The sequence below is a fragment of the Myotis davidii genome, unplaced genomic scaffold (assembly GCF_000327345.1).
Source record: "Myotis davidii unplaced genomic scaffold, ASM32734v1 scaffold960, whole genome shotgun sequence".
In the NCBI taxonomy this organism is placed as follows: domain Eukaryota; kingdom Metazoa; phylum Chordata; class Mammalia; order Chiroptera; family Vespertilionidae; genus Myotis; species Myotis davidii.
The window spans coordinates 857,249-873,366 of NW_006293003.1; the positions used below are offsets into that span (position 1 = coordinate 857,249).

The 16,118-nt window shown below is 42.7% G+C and overlaps 1 long non-coding RNA gene across 1 annotated transcript in view; it reads right to left on the bottom strand.

Annotated features, from left to right (window-relative positions):
• Nucleotides 1-8,088: 8,088 nt before the first annotated feature.
• The window catches only part of LOC107183545, a 33,561-nt gene continuing 25,531 nt past the window's right edge, over nt 8,089-16,118 (bottom strand). The window contains exon 3 of the long non-coding RNA XR_001514335.1: nt 8,089-8,145. This is a non-coding gene — a long non-coding RNA (uncharacterized LOC107183545). The remainder of the gene's footprint in view (nt 8,146-16,118) is intronic.

Genomic DNA, 16,118 nt, shown 5'->3' on the forward strand with positions numbered 1-16,118 from the left:
GGGCCTGAGCCAGAAGATGCAGGCAGCAGTCTATGGCTGGTGGAGGAGGCATGAGAGAATAGCAAGGATGAAAGAACATGTGAGGAGACAGTGGTGTGTGTTAAAGGAAGGATGCCTAGCCCTTGTGTTTATCAAGAGCTTTTTCTGCCTCTGGCCTGAGCCATACATCCTCCCATTTGATTTTCATGACAACCATATGAAACTGGTACAATTACCCCATTGTAGAGATTTAGAAACATACGTTCAGAGGTGTTACAGATTTGCACAGGATAACACCAGCAAATGGTAAATGTGGGCCTGCCTTGCTCTGGAGGCCTATAGAAACCTCCCAGTGAGAATGGCACCTGGTTTGCAGCTGGAGTACAATAAATATTTGTTGAATGAATGACTGATATATGTGTGTGAAGGGGTTCAGAACAGACCTCCCCAAGATGTGCCACTTTGGCATGTGAAATTTTTTGAGTTAAAGGCAATCAAGACCCTGTGGACTCAAGAAAAACTTTTACCTCTCTCTTAAAGAATTTAAATTGGGAGAGTTGCCCATAGTAAGAGTTATCAACAGAAATAATCTTTTATGACCTACCTATACTTCTAATTACTGAACATCTGCTCTTCTATAGTCCTGTGAATGACCTTCCTCCCCTCTGAGGCCCTAAGGTGCCTCATCTCATCTTTAGCTCAGAATGTCATATATGCCACATTTTCCATTACTATCTCTGAACCTCACACGTATGTAGGGTCTCTCTCTCATATATGTGGGGTTTCCATATGTATGTACGTAATTAGATTTGGTTATTTTTTTTTCTTATTAGTTTATCTCATGTAGGCAAATGAGCTGAGAGTGGAGCTGAAAGTCAAACTGAGGATTCTGTGTGGCATTTTTAAAAGAAAAACAGCTTTGCCCTGACCAGTTTGGCTCAGTGGATAGAGCGTTAGCCTGTGGACTGAAGGGTCCCAGGTTAGATTCCCGTCAAGGGCATGTACCTTGGCTGCAGGCACATCCCCAGTAGGGGGTGTGCAGGAGGCAGCTGATTGATGTTTCTCTGTCTCGATGTTTCTGACTCTCTATCCCTCTCCCTTCCTCTCTGTAAACAAACAAACAAACACCAATAAAATGTTTTTAAAAATAAAAGAAAAACAGCTTAAAAGTGAACTACAGGATGCAATTTCCTAGAACAAAACAAAACAAAAACCAAAAACAAGCTCTGTGAGCTGGCTTTTTGGTTCCTCTGTGGCATCACTCTATCTTGCCGTCTGTTTGTCTACCTTCTGAGCCCTACCCAGCATGCCACATTCTTTTATTCTGGTCTGTAATCTGTGGTCTTTGGTGAGGAAGCAGAATCCATAACTAACCAGAGCTAAGAAGCTAAGGTCATGGAGCCCAAGCCCATTTCCTACCACTGAAACTATAAAGGGCTCTTATCTTTTATTTCTGTCTGTTAACAAGCCTTTACTGATGAATCATCAATTTCTCTCTCCATCTCTCCTTTTCTCTTTTGCACTGACCCTGATAGTGTATAAGAACTCTCAAGGATTTTTTTTTGCTTCTGCTCTCCCTGAACCTCCTCCTCTCCCAGAGCCACTGTTAATGAATCAAATTGCCCTTTGACTTGAATTACAGGGAAAGCAGCCTCACCTACCACTTGCAATAGATGGGGTGGTTGCCCCCAGATCCACACTTGCCTTGTTGCAACTACTCAGAGTGGATGTTTATTTTTGAATCTCGCATCCTCTATCTGAGAAAATGGACTACCGATGGGAAACAATTACCTACCACTTACCCCACAGGGCTGATGGGAGCAGATGGCACGTGTGGTGGAGAAGCAGCACAGTGCATTAATGTCATCAGCAACGATCACAGCCATAATGAGTCCACATCACGGGGACTGAAAACCAAAGAGAGGAAAGATCAACAGCTGGGCACTTCATCCAGATGTGGTCACAACCACCCAAATGGCTTGTTCCAGTTTCACTTAATGGGCAGAGAACAGTGTGAAGCCACAAGGGTACCCACAGGAAACAGCCCCTACTTTCAACCCTGCCTATTTTCAGGGAGCCACTCTGTAGGGAGCACGTGGCAATTCATTGTTTACCTGGGCCCACTGAACTGCTTTCTTCTGCTCTGACCGCTCTGACTGAATAAAGTGTGTGTGTGTGTGTGTGTGTGTGTGTGTGTGTGTGTGTCCGCGCGCGCCTCTGCTCATTCTTCCCAGAAGGAAGTGCAGGAGATAGTCCTAGTAAGGTCTCCAAAGCTAGCAGTAATGTTACAAGATAATACATAATGTTTGGGAGAAAGACCTGCAGCAACATTTCATGATTTGCTAAATTGGGACACTATGATATCAGCCTCTGTAAAGACAGAATGACAAGTCAATTTCTTAATTAGATAAAGAACAAGGATGAGGACCAGTGTTTCAGCCAGTGTCCTTGATACTTCAGAGGGTTTTAGGTAGAAAAGGGAAAATCACCCCACTGCAGAGTTTCCCCAACCCCTGCCCAGCTTGAATCACAACCATAACTTTGTTCCCCACTACCACTCCCCACCCCCTTTGCTTTGGGTTTCCTCAAAGCTCAGAGCAGGTCAAATATGCCTTTCAGATTCTTTCCTTTCCCTTCCAGATGGATCATAAAGTGTAGTCTATACCAACCCCATGAATGTGTAGGTCTTACTTAGCACACATTATGTTTGGGGACAATTTTTTTTTTGGTTCTTTGTAGTTGTAACTAGATTGGAGGGATTTTGCTGGCACCTGGTTGAAGGCAATGGATGAACTCCTGAAGATGAACAGACAGTTTCAACAGAACTCAATAACACCCAAAAAAGTTTCATCATTTTGAGAAGCATCACTATTTACAATGATTATTTAATGTATTTTAACTTTTTAAAAAAACACACACTAGGATGAACTTTATATAAAACCTAAGCATTTTGTGTTTTAGTTAATCTTTACTTCCATATTTTTTCGTGGTTGTGAATGTTAGTGAACTCCTTATCTACTTGGTCTGGCTTCTGTCTCAACCACTCCAGTGAAACTGCTCTTTGCAACTAGAATGTAGAATGGTTGCTACATTCAAAGGCCATTTACCAGACTTCATTTTACTTAACACCTTGGCAGCATTTGACACTGCCAACTCCACCTCCTTTCCAGAATGCTCTGGCTCAGCATAGATAAAATCCAAGCATTGTAGCCCCCTACCAATAGGCAGACTAGTACTGGTCTGCAATGAGATAAGTACAGAAACTAGAATAATAGAAATTTTTAAGCAATTCAAATTTTGTCTGCTGATTCTAATAATAAAAACAGAGTTTATATTTTGAATGTCTTTGTTAATTTGTTAGTCCATTTTTGTTGTATTTATTACAAAAGTATTGTCTGTGACATATTGGTGGGGGGAATCCCTAGTCCTTCTCCAAAGATAATGTAAAAAGCCCTGCTATAGGTCCTTATCTTTTCTGAATCCGGCTCTACTGGCTTTCTTCCCACTCTACCTTTTTTGAGAAATTTGCGTATTGCCTTCATCTGTCTTACCTCCACAGATTTGCCCTTTCCTGATGAAATCTTGTGCACCATTGTTTCCCCAGCCCCAAGCCCAATGCCTGCATGCAAGGGAAGCCCAATCGACTTTTGTGATATAAATGAGTTTCACGGGAGGCAGCCTTGGAGGCACATCATTTACCAAGTTAGAAAGCATTTTAGATCCACTAATTTCTTCCTTTTTCTTTATTCCCCCTAGCTCTTGCAGTAGGCATGCTAATTGTCACAAGTAATAGTGAACTAAAAAGTAGTACATTTCCTTTTGTGGTCCAAGACAGTCAGAATGTCCTAGGCCAGTGGTCGGCAAACTGCGGCTCGTGAGCCACATGCGGCTCTTTGGCCCCTTGAGTGTGGCCATGAAGTTTCAATCACACTGCACGTGCGCGCCCACACATGGTATTTTGTGGAAGAGCCACACTCAAGGGGCCGCAGTTTGCCAACCACTGGCCTAGGCTAAAAATCATCCTATATTTGATTTCCCTTTTCTGGGAGGAGGGCGGACAGCAGTGGCATTTCACCCAGAGAACTCCTCCTGATGGTCTGAAGGCATCCTGGGAATCTGCCAGCCTATGTGGAGGAAATTGCCTTAAGCACAGATGGGGAACCTGAATTTATCTCCTGGCCATGTAGAGTGCTGCCCACCAAATGGAATTTGCAGCTTTCCCTGTCCTGTGCCTCAGTGTCCTGAAGGGTGAATGAGTAGTCACGGTGACCCTTGGGGCTAATCTAAGAGGGAGACCAATTAATGATCCTACAGCACACTCAAAATAGAAATGTCAAGTGTTACTATTAATAGTCATGTTTCCTCTGCTCTGGTTTCCAAGGTCCCTTCCGCTTGTATTCCAGAACCTCTGGAAAGTAAAAGGAAACGTGATTTGGAGGTAAAAGAAAGTTGTAACTGTAGTGTATCTCAAAATGACTGTAAAGATAAAATGTAGATGAATGTGCTGCCTTTCTAAAATGACCCTGAAGACCAAAATTATAAGAAAAAGGTTAACTGCTTTAATATGTAAAAATGTAAAACTTTTGCATTGGGAAAAAAAAGAGAGAAAGCCAGAAACAATTAAAGGACAAATGAAAATCTGCACAAAATATTTTTACATAGACAGCAGTTGAAAAGAGAGCATCCTTAATATGTAAAGTGCTCTTACAATAAATAAGAAAGAAATACCCAAATAGAAAAATTGACAAAAGGCATGAGTAAGGCAATTCACAAAAGAAGACATAAAATCTCACTATACATGAAAAGTGAGGAGGTGTTATTTTATTTGGCATCTTTTTGGCAGCTGTGAGACTGAACCCATAGAATATCATTTTTTATTTATCATATTGGCAAAGATTGATCATCTCCAGGCAAGTGAAGGAAAATGGACATTGACAAATAGTTACAGTTTTCCTGGAGAGCAATTTGGCAATGCATAACCAAAGCCTTGTCCTTTGATGCACAGATTCCACCTCTAGGAATGAACCCTAAGGAATAATAAGACAAGTACACAAAGATGTGTCTGATAAGATTGGTTATTGCAGTGAGGTTTATAGTAGCAAAACTGGAAGCTATCTAAATGTGAATTAATAGCTGATTAGTTAAGTATACAGATGAGTACTATGTAGTCACTTTAATGAATAGCTCTATATCTATTGATATAGAAAGCTGTCACTGAATTTCACTAAATGGAAAAGTTGAAAACTAGAGGTGTAGAATGATTTTATTTTTGAGCATTTAAAAAAGTGTGTGTGTGTGTTTGTGTGCGTGTGTGTGTGTGTAAAGTGCTCTACAGTCATATTTTCTTAATTTATTTTTTAATTTAAGTATAATTGGTATACAATCTTATATTGGTAATATTAGTTTCAGGTGTACAATGTACTGGTTCAATATTTTTATACCTTACAGTGTGATCACCCCACTAATTATAGTAATCATCTGTCATCATGTAAATGTATCACAATATTATTGACTGTATTCACTCATCCCCCAACCCCTCCCATCTGGTTACCATCCCTTTGGTCTCTATTTCCATAAGTCTGTTTTTGTTTTGTTTGTTTTATTTTTTTAGATTCCACATGTAAATGAAACCATATAGTATTTGTCTTTCTATGCTTGAATTATTTCACTTAGCAATCATACTTTTTGAATGATGAGATTATAGGTAATTTTGTCTTCTTTTATAGTTTTCCATAATTTCTTGATTTTTTTTTACAATTAAAACTTATAACTATCTCTATTGAAAACTTTATTTTATGGAGCACTTGATCTTGTTATTCTGGCTGTTTTATGGAGGTGGAAGAATCAACAAATAAAACATATGCACATAAATAAAAATAAGGAAGTAAAAATTTTAATCAGAGATAAATTTTATTGTTCCTCTCTGAATCATTACTTTATTACTTATTTGGAATGCACTTATTTAATTCATGGAAGCTTTCCTACCACTAGCAGTCCAACCTTATTCTTTTTAAAATACCTTGGAACATTCTATCACATTAGCTATCCCTGAAATCATTAGTGGGTATAATACTTGTATTTTTTTAATTGCTAATAAAATAATTGCCAATAAACTCTGTTAAAAAGCATCTGTCCCCAGGGACATATATTATGATCTCAATCATCTGAGTGAAGATATGCAAAGAAGTCTTTCTTTAAATATATTTTTTATTGATTTTAGAGAGAGAGGGAAAGATAGAAACATCAATGATGAGAAAGAATCATTGATTGGCTGCCTCCTGCATGCCCCTACTGGGGATCGAGCCCACAACCCAGGCATGTGCCCTTGACCAGAATTGAACCTGGGACTCTCAGTCTGCAAACTGAGTCTCTACCCACTGAGCCAAACCAACCAGGGCTGCAAAAAGGTCTTGATGGGTCCAACTCCACTGGGATCACTCTCTGCAAGTGCACAGGGCACCCTTCAACCTTGCTGATTATATTCTTACTAGAGGCCCAGCACACAAAATTTGTGCGTGGGTACAGTCCCTAGGCCTGGCCTGTCATCAGGGCCATCTTTCTCAGCTGCCCACAGCCGGCTCTGACCCCGCTGCCACCCACCCCCAGTTCCCCATTTGCCATCAGGCAATCAGAGCCTACCGGCTCGCCAGCCCTGCCCCTGCTGCAGGTTGCCCTCCATGTGTGGGGCAGGGGCTTCTCTGTGTGTGGGGTGACTGGTGGGACAGGCGCCCACATCCCACCACCTACGCATCCCCTGCCACCCACCCCTGGTTCCCTGTTTGCCATCGGACGATGGGAGCCTGCCGGCTGGGGAAAGGGACCAAGAGGTGGTCAGTGCGCCTCATAGTGACTGGTCAAGCAGTGTTCTGGTCATTCTGCCTTTTGGGTCAATTTGCATATTACTCTCAGCTGCCCACAGCCGGCTCTGACCCCGCTGCCACCCACCCCCAGTTCCCCATTTGCCATCAGGCAATCAGAGCCTACCGGCTCGCCAGCCCTGCCCCTGCTGCAGGTTGCCCTCCATGTGTGGGGCAGGGGCCTTGGCCTGGTGCTGCCCACATCCCCCACCACCTACGCATCCCCTGCCACCCACCCCTGGTTCCCCGTTTGCCATCGGACGATGGGAGCCTGCCGGCTGGGGAAAGGGACCAAGAGGTGGTCAGTGCGCCTCATAGTGACTGGTCAAGCAGTGTTCTGGTCATTCTGCCTTTTGGGTCAATTTGCATATTACCCTTTTATTATATAGGATAGGACCAAATCTGGGCTTGTTCTCATGTTTAGAAATAGAACCTGGCATTTCAAAGTGTCTTCTTTTAATAATTTTTATGTCATTTTAGTAACAGGGCAGGAATATGATGGGTGCATCAATCTTTCACTGAGAAATAGTTACTAGAACAATAAGAAAGTGGAATCACAGTTGTCTGGACTGTATTATTATTATATAACAAAAGGTACACACACACACACACACACACACACACACATATATATATATACATATATACCTTTTGACATACAATATATAAATGATATATATATACCATATATATGCATATATGTAATATTAATTTGAACCATATGAAATTTCCTATATTCAACTCTTTTTGACCTATAGAAATAGCAATTTCATATGGCTCAACCTTACATATTGTTAGACTGGTAGTATCTGGACATAAACATACTAATATTCTGAGGTTGTTGTTGCCTTTGTACAGAAGTGAAAACTTGATTCCAGGGAAGCAGAAAGTGGGCATTTAGCTGGATTTCCCTCTGATCTAAGTATCTGTGTGTGTGTGTGTGTGTGTGTGTGTGTGTCCTTAGAAACCAAATAGAAAATCATCCCACACATTTTTAAAAAGCCTTAATCTAACTTCCTCCTTTTACATTGTCCAACAACTTCTTTGTTCAAGTTGCATTTTGAATTTATTTTTTCAGAACTTTTATCTTAAAAAAAGGGGAAACATCTTCCCAGGTGACATTACTGTATTGCTTATCATCTTGCACATTGTGGCTCTGCTGATGCTCCTTAGAAACCATTTCATCCTTAATATTAAGCAACTTGCCCAAGTTCACAAAGCTTTTCTAACTTACCACCCTGCAGAGGGAGTAAAGGCAGGTCGTGGGCTCAGTTCAATAGCAGGGCCAGCAACCAACATCCTGGAAGGTCTGAGGGAAAAGACCATCAGTTGACAAATTATCATGATCTTTTTTAATGTTATTATTCGTATGCTACATCTGCTGCAAAAAACACAGGATTATTTAAAATGCACATAATAATTTGAGTTTTCTACAACATTTATTTTCTGTCTAAATTATTTTTTAACTGATATGAATGCAAAGACTTGTGAAGACAAAAAGCAAGGCTTTTAAAAAATCCATAACCTTAAATTAAGACCACATCTATTCACACGGGGTGATTGCAGCCCAGAACTTTCTTCCTTTAAACCCTTCAGTGATATCAGCAAACCACATTTCCACCTCTTCTTGGCCCAATTTTTATTTTTTCTCCTAGCAACAGCATTGGAAGACCAAAGTATAATGCATTTCACAGTAAGAATCCTAATGGAGTTTTTAGTAAACTTAGCCAGACCAGCCTCCTTCCCCAGTGAAAAGATGCCTCTAATTGATCTCTATGTAGAAACAGCCGCTGGTGATCAGGACCACTGTGCTCAGTTTTATTTTATAAGGACAAGCACTTCCATCATGATACCATACAAACAACAGGACCCCGGGAGAGACACACAGAGAAGGCCAAACAGACAGACAGACAGACACAGATAAGACCCAGCAAGAATTTAACTGCAGGACCCACAGCCATGCCACCTTAAATGGCAAGTTTCTGATAACCCGTGATGGATTGGAGCCAGGTTGAGACAGAGAGGGGTTAGGGAGAGAAAGTGCAAGTGTGGAGGGTCAGGCAAAGCCTGCTCCCTTAAGCGCCTGCACTGGCCCTGAGCTTTGTTAGGGGGCGCTGTGGGGCTGCAGGTGCTGATTCCTCACCAGAAAAAAAGGCAGTTTTAGTAGGCCTGCCCTGGTTGAAACCCCCATAGCTCTTTTGGCAAAGAGTAGGTGTGTCCTGGCCAGGTTCCAGTTTGGGTAATTACAGCCTGTCAACCTAAATTCCCCCCAGGGTTGCAGTTAAATATGGTACCCGTCTTCACAATTAAATTTTAGCTCTAATAGGACACTCGATTGTCATGTTACGTGACAGTTAAATAGCGGCTGCATGGTACCCCAGAGGTAGCTTCACTTTTGTGGTGACTACAAAGATTTCTCTGGGTGTAATAAATGCCCTGTATGGACAGAATTAGGGGGGCTCTTTCTGCTAAATTGGAGTTGGTAACTATAGGACTTCACTCATCATTAAATTTTTTTTCTTTATTTTTTCCATCACCATTTATCCTCTCTATGCCCTCTTCTACTTCCATTCCCCCCTCCCCCCGCAATCACCACACTGTTGTCCATGTCCATGAGTTCTCTCTCTTCTTTTTTTCTTTTTTACTCAGTCCCTTCACTCTCTTCCTATTAGAGCTGTCTGCCTGCTCTCTATGAGTCTGTCTCTATTTTTCTGTCTTTCAGAGACAAAAAAATATGGGGAACACAACACTCCAATATCATTTCCAGTTCCTTCTCCAAATAAGTGTTTCTCTTCTTATGGCCCCAAACTCTATTACTATTATCTTTACTCAGCATTTATTCAAATTTGTCTCATATTATAGTATGTTGATTAAATATTTTGCACTTAACTGATTACTTTTCCTTATCCCTGAACACAATGCTTAAAAATATTTCTGAAGAAGAGAAAGAAGGCGTCTCCTTTTTCTTTTCCAAGGGCATAAATAAGAATAGCTGATATCTATTGAGTGGTCACTATAGTTTGATCATTTTTCCCAACACTTTACAGGTACTAATTCAGCCAACCCTCACATCCCATAAAGCATATTATTATTGTCTTATTTTTATAGATGAAAATACTGAGGCACAGAGAAGTTAGATAATTTGCCCAAGGCCACACAGCCAGTAAGGGATGGCGCCGAGAGCAAAACTCACAAGACTTACCCCCGGAGCCTCATACTCTTACACTGCATCATTTAGGTTTGCAATTAAACAAACGAGTATCCCTACTGTTATTAAGGACTGAATGTAAGAAGTTGATGCAATATAATGCACCTGTCTCCAGTTTATTTAGGCTATCCTAAATAACAAGTGGGCCGGTTTCTGAAATCCACACTGTTGTTTGTCATTTTCCATCCTTGGGCAATTATTTCACACTGCAAATGAGAAGGTGATAATCTAAAGTATTCACAGCCAGTCTTGCCTACAGAGGTGTGAGCAAGGAGGAAGATAGCATGTTGTGATTAGAGAGAGAAGAAACAAACCCCAGTGATTGCAATGTGTAAGGAAGGGGTCAGCCTCATTATTCTAATGCATAGTTTTCTGCACCCATAGAAATATTTTATTCCAACAAGTTAATTCCTTTAAGTGGTGAGCGCTGAGTGTGGCACACATGATTATCTTCCTTAGGTTTCTTGCTGCTTTCTCCCCACCCGGCTGGGGGAATGATTTCTGCAGCTCACCTCTTGCAATTAGAAACAGCCCTACAGGGCAGAGGTGCAGCCTGCACTCTGAGATACTCTTCTACAGCTGAAATAAAAACAGCCTTTGAAAATATTCTGCTGCCAAAATCATTTTAGCATTTCACTGTCACACAGCGGGAGAGGGGGAAGGAGGGAAGGAGAGAGAGTGCGAGAGGGAGGGAGGGAGAGAGAGAGAGAGAGAGAGAGAGAGAGAGAGAACCCTTTCCATGTACAACTGGCAAGACCTCGTCTTTCCTGTGTACAAGGAAATTAATTTCCTTTTTAATTTTAAAAAAAGCTGTCCATAAAAACATATTTCTAGATTTTACATTTTCATAAGAAGACATCTCAATTGTAAAAGAGTTCCTCTTATAAGACAAGGTTGTAATTAGATTGTGATGATGAATGACCAGGGTGAAGGGTCTTCCCTTCTTTCTGGAGAAAGAAACATCCTGGATGGTGGAGGCAAGGGCTGCCTGGGGAAGCCATTCTGGTGCCAATGCCAAAGATTGTTCTTTCCCATGAAGCTGCTAAAGAAGAAAAGCTGTTTCTAAGCTTAGGAGTAATAACAACAGGAGAGACAATTTAGAGGGTGAGCCAAGGTGGTTGCCTAAACAGAAGCCAGCAGTGCCAACAGGGGGCGCTGTACAAGGCACAGCAGCCTCCCCTTCACTGGGAGATTCCCAGTGCTTTCTGCTCTCTCTCTTTCAATCTGGGTATATTTTCTCTTGCAGTTATTGAAAAGAGTAACTGTTCTTTCACAAATGCCTTAACTTTTTTATTGTTCTTTATATATGCCTGTTATGGACTGAATTTTTGTTCCTTTCTTCCCAAATTTGTATGTTGAGGCCCTAACCCCCAGGACTCCAGAATGTGATTGTATTTGGAGATAGGGTCTTTAAAGAGATGTTTAAGTTAAAATGAGGCCATTAGGGTGGGCCTTCATCCAATATAACTATTGTGCTTATAAGAAGAGAAAATTTGGACTTACAGACAGACACCAAGGGTGTGCACAAACACCATGTGAGGACACAGTGAAAAGCAGCCATCTGCAAACCAAGGAGAGAGACCTCAGGAGAAAGAAAACATGCCCACACCTTGATCTTAGACTCCTGCCTTCAGAACTGTGAGAAAATTAACTTCTTTGTTTAAGCCATCCATTCTGTAGTACTTTGTTTTGGCAGTCCAAGCAAACTAATACCCAACCACTTTTTAAAATATGATCCATGGACCACTTTCATCAGAAAGTAATGAGAGGATTAAAATGCTGATTTCTGGGCCCCATCCAGACCTACTCAATCAATTATCTGGGGTCCAGGAATCTGCAGTTTTTCCCAAGTGCCGCAGGCCATTCCAGTGCACACTAAAATTGGGAATTCCCTGCAGCCAGAATTTGCTGAAAGTGTCATATTGGTGGTCATCAGAGGGAGGCTGCCCCAAGGACACACTGCTTACGTGTCCCCTCCTTTAGAAAGGCATTCTTTGCAGTTAAACACTGCCCTCTCCCTGGTGGATCTCTTTTCAGTGCAAATAGCTCCTGGATGGGGGTGACAAATTAAGTCAATAACCTTTGAGTATGAATTCATTTATCAGTTGAATTCCTGTGGGATTGGAAGGATGCCAAACCCGAGGAAAGAACGGAAGAGCAGGAATAAGTAGGGGGTTGAGAGTTGCCGGCATGGTCCACAGCAGGAAAACGTGGCACATGATGACTTTGCTCAGGATGAGTCCCACTGGGAGTGAGGCTGCCCCACAGTGCACTGCTCTCTGACAGGAAGGGGAACAGAGAGATAGTGTGGGGTGGGGGCACTTTGGGGTTTTCTTGTTTGCTGTTTGAAAGCTGACAACAAAGACAGACCTGCTTTCCTCCCTCCCTAGGAGTGATGTGTGTAGAGGTGTGCTGAGAGAACAGGAGAGGGTGATGGGGCTTTAGGGTAAGGAGCACATAAAAGCAGGGGTAGGATGCAGAGTATTTCACAACTGGTATGGCTTAGACACAGCCTGTCAGAACAGAAGGCAGAGACTGGAGCAGATCCTCACATCCCCTTGTTTCAGGAGTGAACCTTCTACAGGCCTTGGCCCTGTGCTTTGCCCAACACTCACAGCACAGACCTGAATGAGCAGGAAGGTCTGCTTGAATTATTTGCTTTCAAGATAGGGGGAGGCATCCCTGCTCCCCCTTACCCTCTAGGGCAGGGGTGGGCAAACTTTTTGACTCGAGGGCCACAATGGGTACTTAAACTGGACCGGAGGGCCAGAACAAAAGCATGGATGGAGTGTTTGTGTGAACTAATATAAATTCAAAGTAAACATCATTACATAAAAGGGTACGGTCTTTTTTTTCAATAGTTTTATTCATTTCAAACTGCCGGATCCGGCCCGCGGGCCGTAGTTTGCCCATGGCTGGCCTAGGGGCTTGTCTTAATTCACTTTGGAGTTCAAGCTCAGCATACTTCAGGCCAACGCAGTTCACATGTGATTGTGGTATGCCTGTCTTCCCTTCTTGACCCTTCCAGCAATCCCTAATGGGCTTGGAGTATCAGCGAGCAGGCCAGGGACAATCTCCCAACTGCTGACAAGTGACTGCTTTAGAGAGGGCTGCCAGGGGGCCAGGGCACTCACGGCTAGTTCAGAAGCCAGGGCACTGGGATTGATAATGAGCTGAAATTCAGCCCTCTGCAAGCCTGGATGGATGCCTGCCCCCAAGCCAGAGTACCAGGATGTATGTGCCAACAGCCAGGGCACATCACAGCCCATTGGGTGCTCAGCGTTGACCAAAGCTCTTTCTGGCTTTCAATTTTCTATGAAAAAAGGTGAATCTAAGTTGCAATCTGCCACAGTCAGTGGCCCAGGATTCCAAACTCTACTCCTTGAAGCAGCAAATGGTTGGAGGAGAAAAAAGGTCAGCCCAGCCAGAATACTCTCAGGCAAGCCAGTGTTCTTTCTCAATACAATGCTCTTTGTGTCAGTGACAGTGTTGGCACTCTACACAGTTCTCCTTGGATCCCTTTTGAGCCTTTGTATATGCACCCTACTTTCATACTTGCTTTTAGTTCTAATACTCAGCACCTACACTTTGCTTTGAGAGGACAGCCCTCAGAGCAAGAGAAGGGAGCCACTCTGCATACCTGTGCAAGTAGCTGGAAGTGCCTGGGAGTTAACCTACCCCCTTTGTGGCTCTTAGTCATTGACTGATGGTGGCAGGAGTATAAAAACCCAGCTCTCTTAGCTGGAGTGGTCCCATTAGTAGGCACAGCTACCTTGCAGAGCTGCCAGGCAAGGACTTAAGTGAGTACTTTGCTTAGCTTCTTCCATTTCCTTTTCCTTTACCTGATTCCCCCTTGCAGGTTTCCCCTTAAAGAACTTTCTTACTAAATTACTCACATACAAATTTTCATCACAGGGTCTGCTTGTGGGCAACCCAACCTAGGTCATACATTTAAAAAATCCCAAGTTTTTCTCCCATTAGTGTCTCATAACCAAAAGAAGTATTTGTCCACTCTTTCTCTCCAGCTACCTTCACCCTGAAGATCCCCCACTGCTGTTAGAGGGACCCACCATTCTCCTCATCAAGTTCAAAAATATGAGGCTCTGGCATTATCTTTCCTATTCAACCCTTCTCCCTACTGCCACCCTTCAGCTCAGCCCCTTTCTTTCACTTCCTTGATTAAGACAATAGCTTGAGGGTATAATGTGTCTACCTCCCACTGCTCATGAAAATCTAATACACTCCTAGCCAATGGGTCCTGCTAAAGCCCAGGTCTAATTCTCCATCACTCCTCAGATCACCAAGTCTTAGGTGACTCCCCATTTCTTGTCAAAGTAAGTGCACCCTCCTTGCCTGGGCATTCAAGGTCCTCATCAACATGCCTTCAGCTTGCATTTTCAAATTTATGAGAGTCAAGATGGAAAGCCACGCTCCTTCCCACTAGCACATTCACCAAAATGGGTCATTTTAATATGTTGAGATTACTACAGTGGTTAATACCATGATGCACAGATGATAGACGATGGAGTATGGTAAGTGGGTTATGAGACATTGAATAGGGAGCCAGAGAGTGTCTGGGGCCATTTGCATGATATTTATCTCTGATTTTAGAATTTATCTTCACTTTTATTTACAGGTATCTTATTGGGGCCATATAATGTTTTTGGATTTTCCCACATAACACCTATTTAATTGGATCTTTACCTAATCAGGCCTATGTCTAGTCTTGAGGCCTTCTGACTTACCAGTGTACCAAACAGCTGACACCCATTCATGGCCCTCATGTTGGTCTGGATTTTTATTTTCTCAGGCTCTTGACCCCCCAGGTTTCTGGTCTTGGGCTTAACTTCACTATGCAGGTCTTTACTGTGTCCTCTTCAGACCTGTATGGGGCACAGAACTACTTTCCCATTGGTTCTCTACAAAGACCTGAGTTCTCCTTATAGCAAGGCTGTCTTTGCTTCAGTCAAACTCTAAGAACTTCTCCCTGAACAATCTGTTATCAATGTCATTTATAAACTCCCGAGTGTGGTGGACACACAACTGCACTGCCCAGATCCTTCTTCAAGTAATGACTTGCTGTTCAGCCCCATAGACAGCCTCTAGGTGTCAGCCTTTCAGGGTCTTCCTGAGCAGCTGAGAACTGCCTTGAGTAAGGTCATGTCCTTTCTGGGGTGAGTAGGTAAGGCAGGGATATAAAAGTCTGGCCATTTTTGCCTGATATAGGACATTCTTAGGAACAATTCTCATTCCAGAGCTCCCTATTGGGTTGTCCAAGGTTTTGTCAGGCCTGCATCACAGTTGCATTATTTTCTGTACAACCTTGCTCTCAACTCCTACTTTTCATTGGCATTGATTCCTAACAGATGTCTAAGCCCTGAACTTTGTCTCACCATCCATTTCTGGTGAACACAATCAGAAACTCTGAGATCAGGGGCCATGGCTGTGGACCCCTGTGAGGTTTGCTCTTAGGAGGCACTCAGCAAATGTTTGCTGATTTGTTTAATTACTGCTAGTAATTGCTAACATTTAAGAAGTTGGTCCATTTGTCTGGCACCAAGGGAAGCAGGCTGAGCATTTTACATGAGTGTATCCTTTAGTTTTCAGACCACTCTATGAGAAAAGCATTATTATTTCTCCCATTTTACAGATGGGGAAACTAAGGCACAGAGAGCAAGTGAGGGTGTGAGAACCTGAGACCATGAATCTGATGCTTGAGCCAGAGCTCTTCATCACCATCTGGAGCTAAGTGCCACATGCAGCTGACAACTGATTACTAACAGTTAAGAGGAGCCATATGGTGTCACAAGACAGTGTCAGAATGCCATAGGAGAACTCACACAAAATTGGAGGGGTAAATACCCATGTGGTGCTGGCAGGCTCAGAAACTTTCTAAGCCTGTGTCATCTAGAATAGCCTTCTCTGTTTGCCCCTCTTAAAATTGGAGCATTATTAACTGCCTGAAGCAGCAGCACACATAGCATAACCTCCCTGTGGTACAAAACAGAAGAAAGCCCAGAGAGGTTAAGGAACTTCCACAGGTCACAGAGCTAGTTGGTGTTTAGCCCTCTAAG